This window comes from Setaria viridis, chromosome 8 (genome assembly GCF_005286985.2).
Source record: "Setaria viridis chromosome 8, Setaria_viridis_v4.0, whole genome shotgun sequence".
Classification (NCBI taxonomy): domain Eukaryota; kingdom Viridiplantae; phylum Streptophyta; class Magnoliopsida; order Poales; family Poaceae; genus Setaria; species Setaria viridis.
Window position 1 is genome coordinate 13,093,611 of NC_048270.2, and position 9,656 is coordinate 13,103,266.

The 9,656-nt window shown below is 47.6% G+C and overlaps 1 long non-coding RNA gene across 2 annotated transcripts; it reads right to left on the reverse strand.

Annotated features, from left to right (window-relative positions):
* Positions 1 to 4,305: 4,305 nt before the first annotated feature.
* Positions 4,306 to 6,612, reverse strand: LOC117866873 (uncharacterized). 2 transcript variants are annotated; one of them, XR_011898936.1, is made up of 5 exons: positions 6,031 to 6,612; positions 5,806 to 5,852; positions 5,492 to 5,539; positions 5,036 to 5,119; positions 4,306 to 4,595 (listed from the first exon to the last, which is right to left on the reverse strand). It is a non-coding gene; the product is annotated as an uncharacterized lncRNA (long non-coding RNA). The 2 variants fall into 2 exon arrangements; XR_004643027.2 differs by having other exon boundaries at positions 4,306 to 5,119; positions 6,031 to 6,607.
* Positions 6,613 to 9,656: the final 3,044 nt, after the last annotated feature.

The window sequence follows — 9,656 nt, forward strand, 5'->3', positions numbered from 1 at the left end:
TTAATTCATCATTAGCAAATGGTTACTGTAGCAGCACATTGTCAAATCATGAATTAATTAGGCTTAATAGATTCGTCTTGCCATTTAGCCTCCATCTGTGCAATAGGTTTTGTAAATAGTCTATGTTTAATACTACAAATTAGTATCTAAACATTCGATGTGATAGGGGCTAAAGTTTAGCCCGGGGATCCATACATCCCTATAGTTACACTACCAAAAACAAGAGATTTTGTGAGAGTGCAAAACACGTCACGAAATATGATTTTACTCTCACAAAAATAATGCGTGAGGGTACACCATCACGCATCAACTCTCACAACAATGGACACATGGAAATCCCATTTTCATGAGTTCACGATTATTTTCATGACGAGAGTCCGTGACGGCCACCCTTATGAAAACAATGTTGCCACCATGTTTGCATCAGTGTTTTCATGACGGTTTATTGTGGTATTCCGTGAGAGTCATAGTCTTGAAATGAATATCATGAGAGTTTGGTATTTCATGAGAGTCACCATCATGAAATGGATTTCGTGAGAGTTTGGTATTTCGTGAGAGTCACCGTCATGAAATAAATTTCGTGAGTGTTCCAATAACCCACAGGAAATATAGTATTTCATAAGAGCACACCATCACAAAAAATATGTTCAGAGCATCACAAAAGTATATTTTCTTGAGAGTCGAAACCGTCATGAAAATTACCCAATAGCACAAAAGCATGTTTTCCTTAGAGTCGAAACCGTCGTGAAAATTACCCAACAAGAGCATCTCAAACAAAATTCCAAATGCACACATATGATCCAAATGCCAATCCAACACACATAAAATAAATTCCAATACATGCATATATGCAAATGATTCCAATCACAGTATGTTCCAACTGCATCCAAGTGTAACAAACATTGGCCAACAAGAGTAAGGTGCTGCCATGAAATCAAAGGGGGTAAAACCGTCTGTTGCAAAAGCAAGACACATAGTTCTGGGGTCACTAGCAAAGTCTGGAAAGTCTTTGTCAAACTTTTATCGTGCTTCTTCATCACAAGGGTGCACCATTTTGCCAGAAGTGCATGGCTTGTGAGACCGCAATAGCTTTGCCATATTCTTATGCAAATATAACCTCTGCAGCCTATCTGTGATGGGAAGGTACCGCAACACTTTACGTGGCACTTGGCTATTACCTTCTTCATAGAGAGACAAACCACAAACATCACACTTGTCTTTGCTTTGATTATCTTTGTAGTAAAGCATGCAGTTATTATAACAAACATCAATTTTGACATATGCCATACCAAGACCCTCAAATAGCTTCTTTGACTGATAGAAGTCCTTGGGCAACTAGATTTGGGAGGCAATAGTTCATGGATTAATTCTAAGTTTGCCTCAAAGTGTGCAATTGACATGTTATATTGTGCTTTCAATGCTAGCAGGCGTGCCATACTAGATAGGGATGAGTGTGATGTATTCTCATGTACTAATTGATCAACGTTTTGTACCATCCTATAAAAAGCTCGAGCAGAGGCAGGTGGCTGCTCATCAATTAGTAGTGGATGTTCACCAACTAGGCTAGCTAACATTTCATCAATGTGGTCAGTTTCAGCAAAATTCTCATCATGTCCACCTTCAACATAGGTACTGTCAAGTACCTCACCATGTGATGCCCATATTCTGTAGTCTTCCTTAAAGCCAACTCTACACAAGTGCATCTCTATCGTTAACCTGTTGTGCCTAACACAATTGCGACATACTGGGCAAGGACACTTAATGGTGCCATCTTCAACTAGATAAGGCATAGAGAAGGCACGATCCAAAAACCGATTGGTGTTGTCTATCCAGTCATTAGAGGGGGGCTGTGTACGAGACCAACCAATGTACATCCACTCATGTTCCGCCATTCTTTTTTCTGTGTACGAGAACAGAAAACTTGATTCTCAGTATATATGGATCAATGCAAAATTGATAATGAACACAGCATAGCATCATTTAAGTTCAGATGTGAGGCAAATGTTGCATTCAGTATCAGATCTTGCAAAATTGACACTAGACAACACAGTGTGACATGCATCAGGCATCCTCATATGGGTAGACCACAGCATAGAAAAATTGGGGGGAAAGATGAAGCTTTATTACCTCACTCCGAGTAGAAGCAGGAAACACAGATCGGCGCAAGGCAGGACCTGTCTCCTCCAAGCTTGGCTCGGTGTGTCACTGCTGCGTTCTCCCCCAAGCCTAGCTCGGTGTCGCTGCTGCCTTCTCCTCCTCAAAGCTCCGACGGAGGCCGGCCTAAGGGATGACGGCTGGATCCAGGGTGCCAGCAGACTGAGAGGTGGCAGAACTCGGGACTAGGGCGGCAGCGGCTTGAGAGGCAGCAGGGAGAGGTCCGGAGAAGCAGCGGCATCCAGAGAGGCGGCGGTGTCCTGAATACGAACCTAGGACGGCGGCGGCCTGAGAGAGGTGGTGCGCAGGGGATGGAGCTAGGGCGGCAGTGGCCTGAGAGAACTGGAGGGGCTCCCACCTAGGGCAGCGGCGGTAGCCGGAGCGGACGGCGTGGCTCCCGGCTAGGCCGCCGACGGCGGGGGTGCTACGGCCATGGGTGGCGGGGGCGTGATTTTTTTCCGGGGCTCAAGCGGATGCGGATGAGTGGATGATTGGCGTTGGGGAGGATAGGGTTTTTGGGGTGTCTCAGGCTGTATGTTGAGCCAAAAAAATCATGGCGCGGCCGAGCGGGCCCTTTTCTTCCTGGGCGCGAATGCTGAACAAAGCGCGGGCTGTGGCGCGAATGCAAACTTTTTCCACCAAAACGAGGAGCGGTGGCACGTGCACAACATTTTTCATGAGAGTTTACAATAACTCTCATGTTAATGAGTATATTTCATGGCGGGTTATCCAACACCATCACGAAAATTACAATTTTCGAGGCGGTGTGTGAATCACCCTCATGAAAATGAGTTTTCGTGGCGGGATTTGCATCACCTTCATGAAAAATATTAATTTCACGAGAGTTTGTTTTTAACTCACAAAAAAATTGTTCCCCTCACGAAATCTCGGCAGTGTTATCCCCAAGATAATTTCCAAAATTGGAACGTGGTTCCAAAATATGAAGTTAACCCCCAAAAGGACATTTCTTGTTGAGAGTTTTACTTCTCGTACTATCACTGGTGGAGAACTGACCTTCCATTCATCCCTTTTTATCCTGATTTATATTTGGCCTGTGACTAAAGGTTCACCAACCGGGACTAAAACTCAGGCACTGGTGGAGGGATCACCAACCGGGACTAAAGAGCCCCTTTAGTCCTGGTTGCAAAGGCTAGTGGCTCTGAGGGGCCTTTTCTCCCGGTTGGAAACACCAACCGAGACTAAAACATTAGTCCCAGCTGGAAACACCAACCGGGACTAAAGGGGGGCTTTTAGTCCCGGTTGGTGTTTCCAACCGGGAGAAAAGAGCCATCCCCTCCCCCCACCCCTCCACCTCCTCGATCTCTCTCTCAGAAAATAAATCGGCAGTATAGGGTCATCCTCCACACAGCGCACAGGTACTCTCCTTCCTCCCTCCTTCTCCTTATCCTCTCCTCCCTCCCTCTTTCTTCCTTATCCTCTCCTTCCTTATCCTCTCTTCTTCCCACGCAGGCGAGCGCCTGGGTGCGCAGAGCTGAGGTGGCCGCGGGGTAGGGCGGTGCGTGGGGGAGCCGAGGCAGCGGCTCGGGGCGGCGGCGGGTTGGAGGCGGTGCGTGGGGGAGGCGGCGGCGGAGGCCGAGGCCGAACAGGGGAGGCGGAGGTGGCGCCTGGGGAAAGCGGAGCAGGACGGTTGGAGGTTGGGCCGGCGGGGTGCGGGGGAAGCGGAGCGGGACGAGCGGAGGAAGCAGAGCGGTGACACCAACCGAGACTAAAGGGGGTCTTTAGTCCTAAAGGACCCCCCCCCCCCCCCCCGCCATTTTGTCTCAAACATTTAATCTCGGATGGCTTTTCGGGAGATTTGACTCCTACTAACCGGGACTAAAGGTCCGTTTTCTACCAGTGTATAGAAATATCATTTGCAGTACAAGTAATTATCTTATCAAATATTACTTCTTGGTAATTTATAAATTCCATTCTCATGGATAATTACTCCCAGTCATCTCAAAAGGGTAATGATAAGACAACAGAGAAATAATTTCCCCTAATTATCTCAGAAAAGAATAAAAAGTTGTTTTGTTTTTACTTCTGGTTAATACAGAAATACTATCCCCTAATTAAATAATGGAGAAATCCCAGGCATGCATTTCTTGTTGGATTTCAACTATCATACTCGCAGTTACACAATGGAAACTATGAAAAGGGATCAACTATCATTCGAATTAACGCAGGAGTAATTATTTGATATACTTAACTGTGCCGTGTATGTTTTGGCATTTAATTGAACACGAACATCCTACTACAACAAACAAGATGATCGGCAATAGAAGTATCATCTAGCCAATCAACCATCTTATATGCTCCTTATAAAAAAAACCATCTTGTATGCTTGCAAATTCAGTGGAGCACCATCAATTTCCAACTGGTCACTGATGCGTCGTACCATGCCCTACCGCAGGCGTGGATGTTGCCCTCCACACAGCATCCTACCGCAGGTGGAAGTAATTTTCAAAACAGGAAGAAGCAATATCCATTGAAGTATTTTCGCAATGACCGTGCAGAAGAAGTAACTCTGAACGAGACAGCATCAGCTCAACACATGCAGTGAATTGGACATAAAAGAAGTAATTTTCACATTGACCATGTGGCAAAAGCCAAACAAATCGAGCAGCAGGTGAATGTAATATTGAAAGAATACTCCAATCATTACTTCTAGAAATTACTTCTGCAATAGTGAATATTATCATCTGGAAATTACTTGTACACTATTTAAAACTACTTCTCCAAAAAAAAAAAGAAATTGCTACTGGGGAGATGGTTTAGAAATATATATACGGTTTGAAAATTTCTCCTTTGGTATTACAACTACTGATTGCTAATATTACTACTTCACTTCATAATTATTGAACCAAAGTGTAGCAACAACCTGTGCATCTAAAAAGGCAGCAAGGATATTCCATCTTGCTCCTATTGTGTTCAGGTTCGCTCAAGTTGAGTCCTAGCAGCAGAACTGTGAAATACATCAACAATTATGTCAACTAGATTCCAGATGAAACAGAATAAGTTTCACACACATTAAGAGAAACAAGCTTCTTGCTTCACTTCTCCATTAAATGAAAAGTGAACTTCACAGTAATGTATGGTTGCTAGTATCACTGAAAATACTTCATCTATGCTACTTTTTAAGTTCATGCTCACTAAAGATTGATAATTTTTACTATAGCAAGAAGTAGTCAGTGTTGTCGAATCATTTAGTTCAACAGTCCAAATTGTTGGACCGAGGGAAAAAAAACTTGTATGACCTTCAGTTCAGAAATTTTAAACTTCTTTCCCGGAAAGCAAATTGCTGAAGTGAAAAAAGACTTGTCAATCCGTAACATACCCATGTACTCCAAGCTTCCGGCTGCATCGAAGGCCTCGTGGTACATGCCTGAATCATGCCATTGCCCCAGCAGTTTTCAGTCACATGGATAAAATGGGAGTATATTTGTGTAAAACAAGTAGCAAATACTTCTCAAACAATAAGATGCTTAGCTGATTCTGAATATGATTTGTGCAGTGGCCTAGATCAATAACAAATATTTGAAACCTTACTGGTTTGGCTGAGGGTTCTGAATATACAATACATACATATGACATGACAGTAACAATGATGCGATCATAATTGAACAAACACATATATCTTCAAATAATTACCCTTATTTGATTTGGGAGCTCCCTTGGCACATTCCTCTGCTTGTTTCCTGCAAGCACAAACTCATTCTCAATTCTCAAATATCCATAGGCAAACACATGAAATTCAGAAACTTCAAAAATATCCTATTTCTTGTTAACACCGAAACTCGTTTGCTTGTCAGTTGTCACTGGAATTCCTGAACTTTTCTAGACTGAACAACAGAGTTGCGAGTCGCGCGCCCCCACCTTCAGTCCTCCACAGCAGCAGCACTGCAATGCGTGGAGGTTGAGGGCACCGGCCGCTCCCCCACCAAAACCTTCAAACCGGAAGCTCTACTGCGGAGAGGACGTCCACCGCCACGTGGACAATTTCGGCGGATGGGAACGAGCTGCGGTTGCTTTGGAGGGGACCCGTCGCCATCAGCTGCTGGATTTGGATCTGCAGTCGCCTGTTGACCACCGCTGCACTACTCACTCAGATACGCCGCCGCGGAGGTGCCGACAACGATTGCTGGGGGACGGGGGTGAGGGGCCGCCGAAACGCGTGGCCGCGTCGCCATCGTCGGAATGCAGTAAGGTTGGTGGTAGGCACATTTAGGTATTGTTAATGCCTATCCTATCCAGTTGGATCCAAGGACATCGAAGCAGATGAATAAAACTCAAAATATCCCTAATAAATGCGCGGAGGGTTCGGGAGGGGTGGGAAATGAGGCAATAATGAGAAGCACGAGTTGTCCTTCTGGACCTTTAGTCCCATTTAGGTGGTGTTTGGATCTAAAATTCATGGACTAAAATTTAGCTCGTAAAATTTAGCTCCTAAAATTTAGTTTTGCTAGCGTGTTTGGATCCATGGGCTAAAATTTAGTCCTCATCAAATAATGACTGATTTGCCCTTATTAATGACTCCCTCCTCCTTTCCCTCCTCTCTCTCTCCTATCCCCTCTCTCTCCATCAACTCGCCAGGGACCTCAAGCGGCGGTACGCCAGGGACCCGGCCAGCGCGGCCAGGAATGCCGCCACCCTCGCGGCGCACGCCGATGAGCAGCAGCACCTGCTCCGGGCGCGGGACACCGAGGCCGAGCTCCGGGCGCGGGACGCCGAGGCCGGCCGCGCCCGCGCCGCGCTCACCGACGAGCTTCGCGCCGCGCGAGGCAGAGGTGGCGGGGACAGCGGTGGCGGCCGGCGAGGCGAGGCGAGGCGGAGACAGCGGCGGCGGCAGGCGAACTCCCCGTCCTCCCTCCTACCGGCGGCCGCGGCCCCCAGATCTGGCGGCTGGCAACATCGAGGCTGGCGGCGCCGGGGCTAGTGAGGTGGGGCGGCGGGGTTGGCGAGGCGGCAGCGGCGGGCCGGCGAGGCGGCGGTGGCGGGTGAAGGAGGCGGGGCCAGCCGGAGGAGGCGGGCAGGGGAGGCGGAGGAGAGGGAGGGGTGCGGGAGGGGGACCACGTGGAGAGGAGAGAGGAAGGAGGGGCAGGGTGTGGAAATTGGGGGGATGTTGACGCCAGATTTCGGCACAAGTAAAATCGGCGTCAGGAGAATAAGAAATCAGAAGATACAGCAGGATGCAGGGGTGACAGTTGGAAATCGGTCGAGTGGCGCTACAGTTAAAGATCGGATGGTTGGTGCTACAGTCCAGGATCGACTGATGCTACAGTCCAGGATCGGCCGATAAATCTTTAGAATTCCGCCTCACTTAACCCTTGGGGTTTGGGATCGGACGCGCTTGGTTCCCGATCGGTTACCCTTTGCCGATTAGGAAATCGGTTGATTAGGAGGTTGGAATAGTTGGGCCGGTATGGGCTTAGAAAGGATTATAAGGGAATCAGCCCATGAAGCGCATAATAATCTACCTAGTACGAATCGTACTTGTAAATATTCGTTTTCTACTTGAATTAGGGATAGAGTTCTAGTTAGATAAGGAGTCGTCTGTACGGGGCTATAAATAGCCACCTTTGTAGATCTGCAATCATCAACAACTCAATATAACAAACTACTATTTCCTCGTACTTACTTTCAAGCAGGCGACTTCGCCAAATACTTTCTTCCTTTTCACGAGTTCGCACAGGTTGCCGGGGCTGCATCAACTTGATCTCCGGCCGATGTTGTAAGTTCCGTTTACCGAGTAAATTCTAAGCTTTAACTTTGGGCGCATCGCTGTCGTTTCGTTTAGATTTATTCACTAGTTATCGATATTTACTAGAATCATAGGTTTTACCTGTTTTTCTAGTTTTATCACCAGTTATCCAGCTAGGAATAAGCAGTTTCGGCTCTTCTCATGTTTTGCTGTTTAATTTACTTATTCTACGCATAGCCGATTGGATCTGTTCCTAGTGTTGCTACTGCAGCGTTGTACCGATTACTCCAATAGTGCTCGTTCACGCTTCCTGGTAATCGGCTACTTCATAGCCGATTTCTTTATTACGGCAAATCGGCCGATTCGCTGATAAGCTCCCTCGAGATCGGAAATTTAGCCGATCGCGACTTCTGGATCTGACACGTATTCTTCCTTGCCAATCAACAGGTCAGATTGGCTGGCACGCCGCGCGAACCGCACCAGGGCAATCACCCGAACAGGAGTTAAGCAGATTCTCCCGGGTCGTGTGTCAGACGCTGGGGATTCGATTGACCGATTTCTAGCGCCAACACACTTTTGGCACGCCTAGTGGGACCAATACAACCGCCACCATGTCGAAAGCTGCTGAAGTCTCCGAAGATAACGTCATCGAAGTGACAGAGGCAGATCTCAAGGACGACCAGAAGGAAGAACTAGAGAGGCAGACGGCACAATACCGGAAGGCTTGCCTGCAGTCCTTCAGTCGCACCAGAAGCGGGGAGACTATCAAAAAGTCTCCGTTTCCAACTCCCCGCCAGATCACAATCACCGAGGACTCGGACAAGATGGCCGAGATGGTCCAACAATCCGTTTATCACGCCTTCATTGATCAATCCCCGGTGCTCGCAAATACGGTGTACAATGCCGTCATCAGCTCCTTGGCTAGCGGGGTACCTCAAGGGTACAAGGGACCGGCATATGCTTCGCCGATTCCACCCAACAAGGGTTATCTGAATTTGGCTTCTCAGCCGATCCAATTTCCTATTGGGGGTTCAGGTGCTTCCTCATCATCAATTCCTATAGGGTATAATGGCACACAACACCTCCAGCCACACCCCGTTCAGCTGTCCTCTGCGCCGTTCCCTCCAGTTAATCCAGCGCCTTGGGGGCTCCATCAGCTACGGCCGTTCAGGATCAATCGGCCAGTCAGGGAAGTCCCCAATTCCAGGCATCTTTCCAGGCAACCAACCAACTATGCCACCGTACCAGCCTGTCGCGCTAGAGATGAGCAAAGCAGCAGAGCTCGTACTATACGATGAAATGTGTGGTTCATTCAAATAGCCGACCCTGGATACACAGCCGGCTATAACACATCAGATGCCACATACTTTCACTCAGCATCAAGCCGTCCCGCCTCCGATATACCAGCACGTGCTAGTCCCTCAGCCAACAGTTTACCAGCAACAGCCGGACTGGTCGGCACGTATAGCAGAAGTGATTCAGGAACAATTCGGCTTGAAGCCAAAGGTACAAACTTACACTTACAGGACATCGTACCCGTCCACGTACGACCTGCTGCCGTTTCCCCATCAGTATAAAGTTCCTGACTTCACCAAGTTCTCGAGGATGGATGACACTTCAACCGTGGAACACGTGAACAGATTCGTCATCCAATGCGGAGAGGCAGTGGCGCAAGACGCTCTACGGGTGCGGCTATTCTCGTCATCCTTGTCTGGGTCGGCCTTCCAGTGGTTCACGACTTTACCGCCCAACTCGATTATTACATGGGCCAATTTGGAGAGGCAGTTTCATAAGTACTTCT